A 12,089-nucleotide genomic window follows, 5' to 3' on the forward strand; every position below is an offset into this window, starting at 1 on the left:
GGAAGGTTGACGTGGCCCACAGTGGACCTGTCATCCTAACAGATTTCGCCAGATGTAGAAGTTGATGAACATTGAATGTTTGCTCACTTTCATCATAAAATATTTTCACTTCCTCCACAAACTGTTTCAGCAACCTTTCTGCAGTAAACGTGTCACTGCGTTCAACACTTTCTCTCAGCAGCATAAAAATGCCTTCTACCAGCAATGAAAAATGCCTAATATATCTATCTGGCAGAATGTTTTGAAGGCATGGCACACTGTAGTATAGCAACCAATACTTCCATTCTGTGGCTTTCCAGAATGCCCTCTCTGAAATTGGCCTTGGCAGTCTCGAGAAGCTTATTGGTGGCCGTGCTTTCAATATACGCTGATTTAGCTCGGCAATTATATTTCCTACATACCAAGGCTTCCCAGTTGCAGACAGCCAAAGCTCTGTCATTTGTGCAGTCACGCCCTCCAGGACACAATGCATGTAATCGGGAGGGAAGCCCCAGACCAAGTCCAATGTTCCTAGCTTCGTAACTGGAGATGGCCCGTTCACTCCATCGACAGAGCACTTTCTTGTAACTGCAAGGGACATGGCTGACAGCACAGTGTCGTGGGACCTTTCAACCATGGCACCGCCTTCAAACGTGTACTTTACTGTGCCTACAACAAAAACACAACAAATCATTAAAATCAAAATTCACTTCATGCCGCACAGATCAAAGCACTAGTAAAGAACAAATGAAAATTATTGAAAACATGAATATAACACCTGCAAAGTATAAAACATCCAACTAGCCAAGTAGGCTGTTATTCCTTACTTTTACCGCTGGCAACCAATTTGCCATGTAAAACATATGCTGTATATCTGTGTCCTTCATAAGACTGAATGAAAGCAGGAGTCTCACCGTCAACTAAAGTTCCCTTGTTAAGACACCAAGTGCAGCCGTAGTACCCGTTGTACTGCTTTGCATTGAGCAAAGCAGCTCTGGCCGGTGAGTCCACACAGAAGCACACAATTCTGACAGCAGACTCCACAACTTGATCAGCAAAGGTCCACATCAGGCTGCCAACCTCTTGGAACTTGTCCACAAAGGTTTTCATGAAGAGATGTGCAGGTGGATGCTCCTTGCCGAACCATACTGCTCCAACCAAAATATTCTTCCATCTCAGAGGAACGGGAAGCTCATTGAGGGCAACTTGTATTGGCCACACAGAACCTTTGCTTGACTTAAATACCGGTGCACCATAAGTATTCATCGTCAAAGTTAGGTCACTCCATTTCATTCCATGGTCGCTGCGAACTTTCTTGTAGAGCAGGCCATCTGTGATATCGGTGAGAGCCTCTGGGCATGATGAAGCAAGATGACGCAGGTTGCTTCCAACTATTTTGCCCATGCGTTTCAGGAGCTGTTGCAGTTGTCGCTTCAAGTTAAGAGTGATGAAAAAGCTCCCCTTCTTCAAAACCTCTCCTAGGCTTGCAACTTCTGAACAAATTCGGCAATGCCAGTGGCTGGTACCATTGCCATCAATTAAGAACTGGCAAGTCGGGCAGAAGGCATGAATGCTCACCATTTTTGACTGCTGAAGCTTCCACAGTTTTCGAAAACCATATTTGGTTGAAGGAAAAACCTCGTCAGCAAAGAGGGCGTTCAGAAGCTTGAGCAAGCTGTCAACTTGTGTCCATGGTAGCTTAGCTGCCACAACAAATGACAATATCAGGAGCATGGCTTGCAGTCGAGTTGTGGACTGGCCAGGAAGAGTCATCATTGAGTTGGCTGCAATGAAATCAGAAAGATCATCATCTGGGTCTTCAGATTCCTCATACACATCAGGGTCTCCCTGCTCAGCATTCTGGTTAAAAGAGGCAGCACTTCCTGCTTGTTCAGAGAGCTGAGGTAGTGGCAGCAGACATTCTTCACTCTCAGTTTGTTCGTCTGCAACCTCAGCGTCCCCTCTTGGTATCTCATTTACTGCAGCTAACTGCAAAGAATAAACAAAAGAGGAATGTATTAGCTACATCAGACAGTGACGAAAGCCCGAGTGGCATGCTTTGAGAAATCTGGCCCGATTAGTGGGTCAGCATCTTATCATGGCATGACGTGAGCCCAATAAATGCTGAATTGTTGCTCCATCCTCACACCGCTTGTTCTTTACCCAGGTTGAGCATTTGAGACAATTCCAGCTGACGAAATGGGAATGGATGTGAGAGGGCAGCAGTTGTAATTGCGTCCACTGCACACAACTCTACCATTCGCTGTGATAAGATGCTGACCAAGCGACCGGCTCCAGCTCTCACAGTGCTATAAAGTGAGCTTCACACACTGACATGAGAAGATTTGTCTGAACTGGTGTTCTGCTGGACAAAGAGAGAGACCTGAGAGATCCGCTATGTTGAGGGCTCAGTGTTTTTACTTTTTGTCATTCTTACTGGTATGCACAGGAATTTTCCATAAAAATTACTACGGGCTTTAAAAAGTATCAGTGCAATCCGTGCTGCTCACAGATGATGTCAGAGAATAATTGCATGCATACTTCTCGGCATTTGTTGCCTACTTAACCAAGTGTTGTCAGTAATCAGAGCTTTATTTCCTCGGATGTCTTTTACGCCATCGCCTAGGATGGTGAGAAATGACAGGTGGTGGCTTATGTACGACACGTAAACTCATGTTTGCCACATCTACATATAGTATGCCGATGTAGTCGACACCTCTCATACATTTATAGTGTTCAGTTGGAGTTCGTGTTTGACTGCATTTATGTTGATGAACTCTTCTATACGCAGCATTTTTCATTGGCGCCTGTGCTCAAGTCCCCAAATGATGGCGGCTACATCCAATTTGGCTGCTATTTGGCTGTATTTCAGCCTGGCTATGTTACAAAAGGCCCTCACAACGCAATATTTCGATCCACATTTCACCTCACCAGTCTCCTTCTGCTTCTATTTCTTGTTCCTCTTAATTCGATGCTGCGGAGTGCTTTTTTTCCTGATCATTGTACACCCGCGCTGCCTTGCTCTTCTGCCACAATCTTTGATGCGACAAACTTTTTTGCAATGGTTTCATTCATCACATTCATCATTTCCGTTTCCTAGCCCTGTTTCTCATTTCTGCATGCTGCGTTCTGCTATCAGCCGTCTGCTTCCATCACAGACAATATTTTGGACGTTGATAGGCCATGTAAGCAATGTAAGCTCCGCCTTTTCAGGAACTCTCTTTAGATGCTTACCGCGCAGGCAAGAGCATGACCACTGCCTGCGGTGGGTGTAAGGACCCTAGGTTCTCGCGATTCCGCAAAAAAAAAATCTGACTTTAACTTTCTCCCCCCCCCCCTTTCACAAAGAAAAAAAAGTGTGTGTGTGGGGGGGGGGGGGGCAAGTTGAAATACAGAATAAACGAATAGGTCCAAGTTATCAAAAGGCAACGCTTCAAAGGAGCGCGGCACAGTCTAGCGAAGCAAATCTCCATTACGGTAATGCACGCACATCGCACAGCAGCAGCCGGCGCCGTCATTATCCGTGCCGCCGGTGCTCGGCGTTTCGAGCTGTCCAGCTCCAGCACCCGTTTGCCCTTCTTTGCTGTCCCTACTTCGCTCAACTTCTGCAGTGCCTTTTATTTCGCAGCGACCCATACCTCTTTTCCGCATCCACACCCACAAATATGCACTTGCTCGCCCCGCGTTTTGCTTCAAAAATTCACTGAAAGCGGGCTTCTCCTCACGGCTCGCAAGCCTAATGGCAAAGGTCGCTTTTGCAACACTGCACAGCTCGGAAAAAAAAAAAAAAAACACTTGCGGATTCTTTATGAGTTCATGGAATGTAAAACTTTTCGCCGCAGAAAGTGAATGGGCCCTAGCATATGACGTAAACAAGTCGGTGAATTACCTGCGGTGCTTGAGACGTTGCAGCGGATTCCTTTTGCAGCCGGCTCCATGTCGTCTGCCGCGGAATTTTCAGTGATAGCGCATTTGACTCCAAATAGGCGCGGTAGCGTTTTTTGGGAGGCATGTTGGAGCACCTCCTTTGCACGCTTGTAACAGGCTTGTACAAGTAGATGAGGCGTTGGCTTGTATAAGGTGCAAGAACGACACTGAAGACAGATGGAACGCACAACCAGTGCAAGGAGGCGACGACAGACTGCGCGGGAAATTCCGCGCGCCCGCCTCTCCTTTCCTTTTTTTTTATAGCGTGCTTCAATGCGTGCCCGCCTCTCCCAGCAAGGCAAACGCTACAATCTAGCCAAAAAGAAAGTGGCGCTTACAAAGTTATAACTACTACATTTGCAACATATACAGATAACTCAATCTGTTTCAGAGCAACGCGCTAAAGCAGTCTCATCAGCATGCAATTTTTTGTTTGACAAGACTGCAGCGCCACACACACCATTACGTTGTCAAAACATCATGTAGATTGTTTGTTCCAATACCATTCCAACATCCTTTTTGTTCTATACTGTGCGACATTGGTGACTTGCTCCCGAGTGTGCATCAGTGCAATGGTGTTTTACATATACGTTAAGTTTCTGCTTGACAACGTGAAAAAAGTCACTTCATCGGTTCTTGTGAAAAATTTCCACCCAAAGAGCACGGAAGATTTTGCGGCGGGAAATATCTATCAGGTCTATTGGGAGGGGGACGACAAAACAAAGGGCGGATACTACGACGCGGAAATCCTACAGATGACAGGTAAGAACACTTTTATTACTGTCTGAGTACTGTTGTAATTTCTACTTTGCGGCAGCTGTAGCTACCCGTGTATTTCCAGTGCCTTTAATGTACAGGGCGTTGATTGATATTGAAACTTCAACAGCCTCTATGTATGTACCGCCGTGAGCACGCTTAACACGGACGCTCGAGCGATTGTCTTTCACTGACGTTAGTGCCGCTGGGCGTCGGCCGCTGCGTCTGAGACAAAATTAAAGTGGAAGCAGCGCACGAGCTCCGCAAACATACCGTGCAGTATGGCCTTGGACTCTGCGCCCAGCGCTCAGAGGCTGTAATATCAGTGCAGGACGCGCAAGCGAGCGTTCCTCCAAGCAACCACAGATATCCGTCGGACGTACGAGCTAGATCCGAACGTCCTTTGCCGAGATCGGACGTACGAGCACAATCCGATTTCGGATATCCGTATTCATACATCCGCCGGACGTACAGACAGTATCCGCTTTTGTATATCCGCATTAGAGCCGCCGCGATGGCTCAGCGGTTATGGTGCTCGGCTGCTGACCCGAAAGACGCGGGTTCGATCCCGGCCGCGGCGGCTAGAATTTCTTTGGAGGAGAAATTCTAGAAGCCCGTGTACTGTACGATGTCAGTGCACGTTAAAGAACCCCAGGTGGTCGAAATTTCCGGAGCCCTCCACTACGGCGTCTCTCATAGCCTTAGTCGCTTTGGGACGTTAAACCCCATAAACCATAAACCATATATCCGCATTAGAGACAAGGTGTACGTCCGAGGGATGTACGGTGGAGTATATTCTCCGGATATGAGTATAGAGTTTTTTTATAATTGTTCACACAGAAAAGTCGCGCCGTTCGAGTATGTATACTGTAGAGTTCGCTTTTTTAACCTAGAAAATTTTATTCGCGAAAGAAATTTTGTCAGTTTCATTGGCTAGTGTGCGAGAAATTGCGTTAATACCTGCATATCTGCTTTGGAGAAATTATTTCCATGAGCTACAGGGTTTGACTTGGACTTTTGTAAATTCGCGCAATTCCCAAGTCATATACATGCAGTGCAAGGGCCACTGCTGAACTAAATTTATTTAAGGGTAGGAGCGAGTGCCACACACATTTACAGTAAATCAATTACTAATTTACATCTAGAAAACATCTAAAAATCAGTAGCGACATCGTGTCCGCCGTGGTAAAACGCGATTGAAACCACTTGTAAATTCAAAACTCCCGGTTAACTCCGCTATCATCATCATCATAAATGCAGCTTGTAGTCAGCCCAATCCAATCCATCAGCCACAGAGTGCAGCGGCGTAATGGCGGCGTTGCTGGTTTGGTGCGTAGTGTGGTGCCCCTTTTGAGCTCTGTTACTAGAATGTGTGGCTTTTTTTAGTCTGCGGACGAAAGTGGTGTGTAACTTGAACAATTCGAAGGATGCGGCAAGTGCCTGAAGCCCTCCTGGAACGCTGGAATATCGTACTACACCGACTTCGGATGAAAGAAGGCCTAGTGTGATTGCCTACGGCACTACGGAGGTAAGTGCAGTACACTGCTTGGGAATTACTTTTATGACAGTGGAGCAGGATCTGTGACATTCTCTCGCGGGAGAGTTGGAGTTATGTTACGGCTATACTGTGGTGTAGGCTACGGATGGGTTGAGACTTGTGCTACGTCTCTTGCCTCTTAGTGCTGTTGTGGTCTTCATTAACTTGAATAGCATTGACAAAGTTGCCGAACATTCTTGAAGTTATCATGTTCTCTTGCAATTTGGCACAGGCATAATCTTTTTGTTAGCAGTCCTGACACTGGTTATTGCTTGAGTCTAGGGAAAGGAGGGCAGAACTCTGAAATTAGAGACTGCATGTAACAGGTGGGTTGTAGGGCGGGTGCCATCACGAAAAATGCTCAATTTCCTAGCTCTTGGCCCCTTGCAAGCATAGAATACCTTCTGGTGTCAAGGATAATGACTATATCGGTGCGTCTCTCACCTCTGTGTTATTTTGGGCTTCATTAACGTGAATACCAATAACAAAGTTACCAAGCATTTTTGAATTTATCATGGTCTACTGAGATCTGGCGTGGACTTGATTACTAACCTTTTTCTTTTCATTTTTTGCAGAAAGCTGTTCGCTTCCGCTTCATCATGGAAGTAGGAAGATGGTTGTGCGCTCGAAGTTTACGTCTTTTTGAGGAGTTACACACTTCACAGTAACTCAGTCCTGTGCTGATGTACAGTCACAATAAAATATTCTCGCTGTACTTTCAGTTGCTTTTTCATTTTATTGCTCCGCGGACAAGAAGAAAGTATGCATGTGCCATATATGCAAACATCCGAGAAAGATTCGGGAACGGACGTCCGAAATCGATGTCCGTTGGCCAGACAATCATGTCCTTTTGGACGCCTATAGGACGGCCAACGGCCGGCCGATGGATATCTGTGGTTGCTTTGTTAAGCGTGCTGACGGCGGTACAGCACTCGAGTTTGCTTGTCAGGGCTATAGGAATGTGTTCTTGAGCTTTTCTGCCTTTCGTAACGCGCACCGCTGTTGTGCAGTTCTCACGTTCAACTTACAGGTTTGCGAATTCCGTCCTGTTTGCAGCATGTTGCATGTTGATGGATGTAACGAAATTAATCTGGCAGTGTCCGGTAGATGGTAGAGTCGCCCGGCTGAAATTCCCCCGGCACCTCCATCAACTGGGCCTCGTGAATACGTTGTTTTTTTTTTTCTCACTGGCGCCCCTCCAGGCATTCTTCAGTTGTAGTAATGAACTGTCTTATGTACAAGTGATGAGTGGCTGGTCTTCCCAGGGTGAACCCGTTGCTTTTTTTTTTGGGGGGGGGGGGGGGGTGTATCACTTGGGACTAGTTCGGAAGCATAAAATGTATACTTCACTGCTCTCGGTTACAGCTCAGTTGATGACCATGTCCTAGCTACGTGTATTGAATATTAAACTGTGAAGGCCTCTGTAGCCGAGAAAGCTGCCAAATGTGACAGGTTCTCACGCCACACTAGGTAGGAAGTGTCGATTCTGCATTGTTTCTTGAAAACTTGACATGAATGCGAAATTCTAGAGGCCCCGTGTACTGTGCGGTCAGTGCACATTAAAGAACCCTAGGAGGTCCAAATTTCTGAAGCCGTTCACTGCGGTATCCCTCATAGCCTGAGTTCCTTTGGGACGTTGAACCCCCGTAAACAAAAAAGCCTGGGGCTGCAGTTTCATATAGCAATGTTTGTTACTGCTGCTGAACAGTGGCGAAAATGATTCATTTTAAAAAAAGGACAGACTACTCCATTGAGCAGCCAGTCTCTGATGAGTGTTGGGGGAATTCTGGCTGATGGCCAGATAGGCACTGTCAATTAAATAATTTAGAATAGAAGCTGATGCAAAAGGCTTGGTGCAGGAAACATTATCTTGCATTTTATCATTACAATCAATGTATGGAAAATTGTGCGAACATACTCCTAAAAGAGATTTCTTCCCAGAATCCAAAGAAGAAATGGACCAACATATTTCTGGTCAACGACATCGTGGCGCTGTCGCGCGGCCCGCAAAACGCCCGAGAGACCTGGCACGTGATAAAGTATGTATGCGCAATTGAAACCCGAACCTTGTAATGAAATGTGATGTTTAATAGGTTTTCAGTAACGTTGTGTCACATGCAAGCATTTCTGCAGTTTGCGTCCAAAGAAATTTAATTTTTTTTATAATGTTAAAGACAACACGGGTGAATATGTGTTTTGACACTGTGTTAACTACTGCAGGTTCGAAACATCAAAAAGTTGCGGATGCTCGCGCAGCAGGCCGCAACGGACGACCTTATCACGGAGACAGCAGCAGAAAAAGAGGTGCAGAAGCTGAGAAAAGAAAATGAGGAGCTGCGCCAGCTGAACATCAAGCTGCAGCACCAGCTCTTGCGCTTCCTCTCAGCTGATGGTACACTCTTATAATGAGTTTTTTTTTCCTGTAATTCCTGCTGGTCAAGCTTATTGATTAAATGTTTCCAGGTCACGTAACCTGGAAAAATTTTTGGGTGGTTTAAGAAGGAAGTGTGTGTGTGTTGGGGTGGGAGGGGGAGAATAGCTTACGGCGCATATTGAAATCTGCGGACTGAAGAGCAACTTGCTCTCACTTTGAAGGATTTAACCTAGCCATGACTGCCGACAAATCTTTTTGTGTTACTCTTTTACTCTCTTCCCTTGCTTTAAAACACCATACCAATAATTGTTGTACCTGCTTCGGTGGCTGAGTGGTCAGGGCACTTGGCTGCTTAGCCAGGACACCTGTGTTCAATCCTGGCCGTGGTGGCGGCGTTTTGAAGGAGGCAGAACACAAAAAGGGTCCGTGTACTCTGCAACGTCTGCATATTAAAAACCTCATGTGGTCAAAGTTATTCCGAAGCCCTCCACTGCGGTGTCCCTCATAGCCTGTGTGTCGCTTCGGGGCATGGATTAATTGTAAATTGTGGCTAAGCCATAAATCACAATTTTTTATTTGTTCACAAAGTCAACACGCTAGTAGTTCACTCAGTCATGTTGGCTTGTTGAATAAGACCAAGCTTTCCATTAATGTCAGATCTTAAAATTCATTACTTCAGGTGTTAGAAAAAAAAATAATAAATACCTGACAAAGCCATATCTAAACATGTAGTTTCTTGTGGGACACGAACTGATAGATTTTTTGGCACAGCAGTGAGCCATGCCGCAAAAAATCCCAAGCTATGGGAAGGAATAACGGGGGATAAGGTTGTAGTGGAGCTTATTTTGGAGGCACTTTTCGCACAGATGCATAGCTGATTATGTTGGAATCAGTGTAACATCTACCGCAAAACTTCGTCTAAACTTGAGTCGGGCATGAATCTGCAGTCGAACTGTCAACCAGCACATGCATGAGCGTGTATGAGGGCTGTTTGTGGAGTGCGAGGCGTTTACCATGGGAACAGGCACACAATACTTTAAATATACGGGACATGTGCCTCGTGGCCCGCTCCTAACAAAGACTCAAGACTCGTCCTCTGTGGCTTCAACATTTCTCTTTGAAGCACTCAGGCGACCAACTTGCAATGCATTCTTGCAAAGAGCAGTAAACACAGGAGAGGACGCTGCAGCCAGGCAAGGGTTGTACTGCTCCACTCCGCACCGCTGAGGAGCGTTCTTTCAGTGTTGTAGTTTAGAGGCCTTGCACTGGATAAAGCGGGAGTGCTCCACATTGTACTCTTGACGGTAGCTGAAGTATTGTCTGTTTTCTGCCTCAATATATAAAAAAATTAAGCTGTGCTCAAATTTCGCATTACAAAAAACCATGATCGTTGGTGAAGTTATTTTCATTGGCCTACATCTGTGCCACCCTTTGCAGCACTGCCTGCTGCGTCTGCACCTTCCGCGGCCGTGGCGGCTGCATCTGCCAGTGCTGCACCTGCCCGTGCTGCTTTTGCCTCTGCTGCACCTGCCCATGCTGCATTTGCCTCTGCTGCGTCTGCACCTGCGGCGTCTGCTTCTGTTGCATCTGCACCTGTGGCACCTGTGGCATTGGCACCTGCGGCACCGGCACCTGCGGCATCAGCAGCTTCGTCACTGATGGCTGCTACATCGGCAGCTGCTACCTGGGCGCCTGCAATAGATGCCCCTTTGGCTGAGGTGTTCCCAGCTCCCTCCTCTCCACCTGCAGCCACCTCTGAGCCTCCACCGAGCCCCATTCCTGGAGCCCTGGTTCATGTGGAGTTCACAGAGGGCTTGGGTAGCCAGGAGGAAGGCCCCACCAGGGAAGGCACACAAGTGTGCACAGTAGCAGAGGATGGGAGGGTATGGTTAAATATACAGCTTAATAATATTTAATATTAGTCGTAAGGTTACCACTTAGTTGTTTCACATAATATCGAAGGCGAGACAATGAAACTCTTGTGTTTTGTGCCACAGGCACTGGCCAGGTGGCAGAAGCAGAGTACATTCACAAGCAACAAATTTGCCGGGCAATTACTATTCAGGCAGCTTCATTCCTTCAGTGACAGCCACAACATTAAAGGTCCCCTGACCATGCTCAGAGATTACAAACAAACAAGTACTCTGGATAAATTGGGCCGCTAGTGGCAACATCTGTACATCGTTTTTTGGTGTTTTCTAGCTGATAAAAGCTCACATTTTGAATGAGAGTGGTCTCTGAGAATATAACGAGATGCATGCCAACTCAAATTTATATTGTGTGCTCCTCTAAATGATAGTGTAGGAATGCAACAAAAACACACCTGTACTTTCATCTTTTCATGGCTTGCAGTATAAGTGTGCATGCTTTGGTAATACTGCACTTTTCAGTTGCTGGAACCAAAACAGAAGGCAGCGAAATTTCTTGATTGTGATAGCTATATCTCCAATATTAATTGGTCAATACAGAAAATTTTTGTGGGAGGGCATTCTTTGAAACAGGCCGGAAACCGTTGAAGTCAAACAAAAATCCAACCAGATGGTGGTCAGGTGCACTCGGGTGCGACAAGAGCAGTGTGGAATGAAGCACAACTCTTGGTTCGGAATATTCGAGCTTAACAATAGACTTGCATGGATCCTGGGTATTGATTTAGGCAACATGTGTGGTATATAGCTGGTTGTCTGCGAGTGTGAAAGCTTCGACAGCTAGTAAGAGGACACATTCTGAAAATATTTGGGGCTGTGAATTCTTCAGGTTTGTTATTGGAAATCCGTGGGGGATGCATTTGTGTTGCAGTGGACGTAACATGGCCAATTTTGATAACTGTTATTTCTTGGAAGTGCCTACCTTTTTCTTGTTTTGTTGTTTTATTACTTGGCCAGGGGCCGCAATATTGTCATGAGCTGAGGGCAGATACGAAAGTGACGTAACCTTATTTTCGTGCTGCATTAACTGCTATATTCCAACCTACACTGAACACAGATTGCCTTGAAGCAGCTGTTTTTATGGGCTGTATGGCTGTGTGTGTTTTTTCACATTATGAAGTGGTGTTGAAAGTAGTTTGGTTTGATTTCATGCAGGTTCACCTGGCCAATGGGGTACATCTGACGAAAGAGGTCTATGACCATTTGCTGACAGTGCCCAAGGACTCGCACTTCGTGAAGCGAGCCGCGACTGCCATTTGGTCGACAGAAGTGCTCGCTAAGCGGAGTGTGACGGGCACACTGTCGAACCGCTTCGTGGCGCAAGGCGGAGAGAAGCCGCCTCAACAGCCCCTCACCCCCCCACAAAGTTGATGCACTGAAAGGTGAATGCGGTCATCTTGCTCTCTGTTCTGTGATTTAACTGCAGTTTAACTCTCAAATTTATTAGTAAGCAGACTAAAGTTTTCACTCAATGTGCTCTGTGTCCGCAAAAATTGATTGCTGTTAGTGTTACACATTCTGTGTGATTGATATTGTGCTTCCACCTTCAGCCATGAAATTAAATATTTAAGTGTTTTTAAAAGAAAATAAT

General features: G+C 46.0%; 1 pseudogene; it reads left to right on the forward strand.

Moving 5' to 3' along the window:
* Nucleotides 1-4,943: 4,943 nt before the first annotated feature.
* On the forward strand, nucleotides 4,944-11,869 carry LOC149345480 (uncharacterized; annotated as a pseudogene).
* The last annotated feature ends 220 nt before the right edge of the window (nucleotides 11,870-12,089 follow it).

This window comes from Amblyomma mixtum, chromosome 4, assembly GCF_055824585.1.
Source record: "Amblyomma mixtum isolate Tamu chromosome 4, ASM5582458v1, whole genome shotgun sequence".
In the NCBI taxonomy this organism is placed as follows: domain Eukaryota; kingdom Metazoa; phylum Arthropoda; class Arachnida; order Ixodida; family Ixodidae; genus Amblyomma; species Amblyomma mixtum.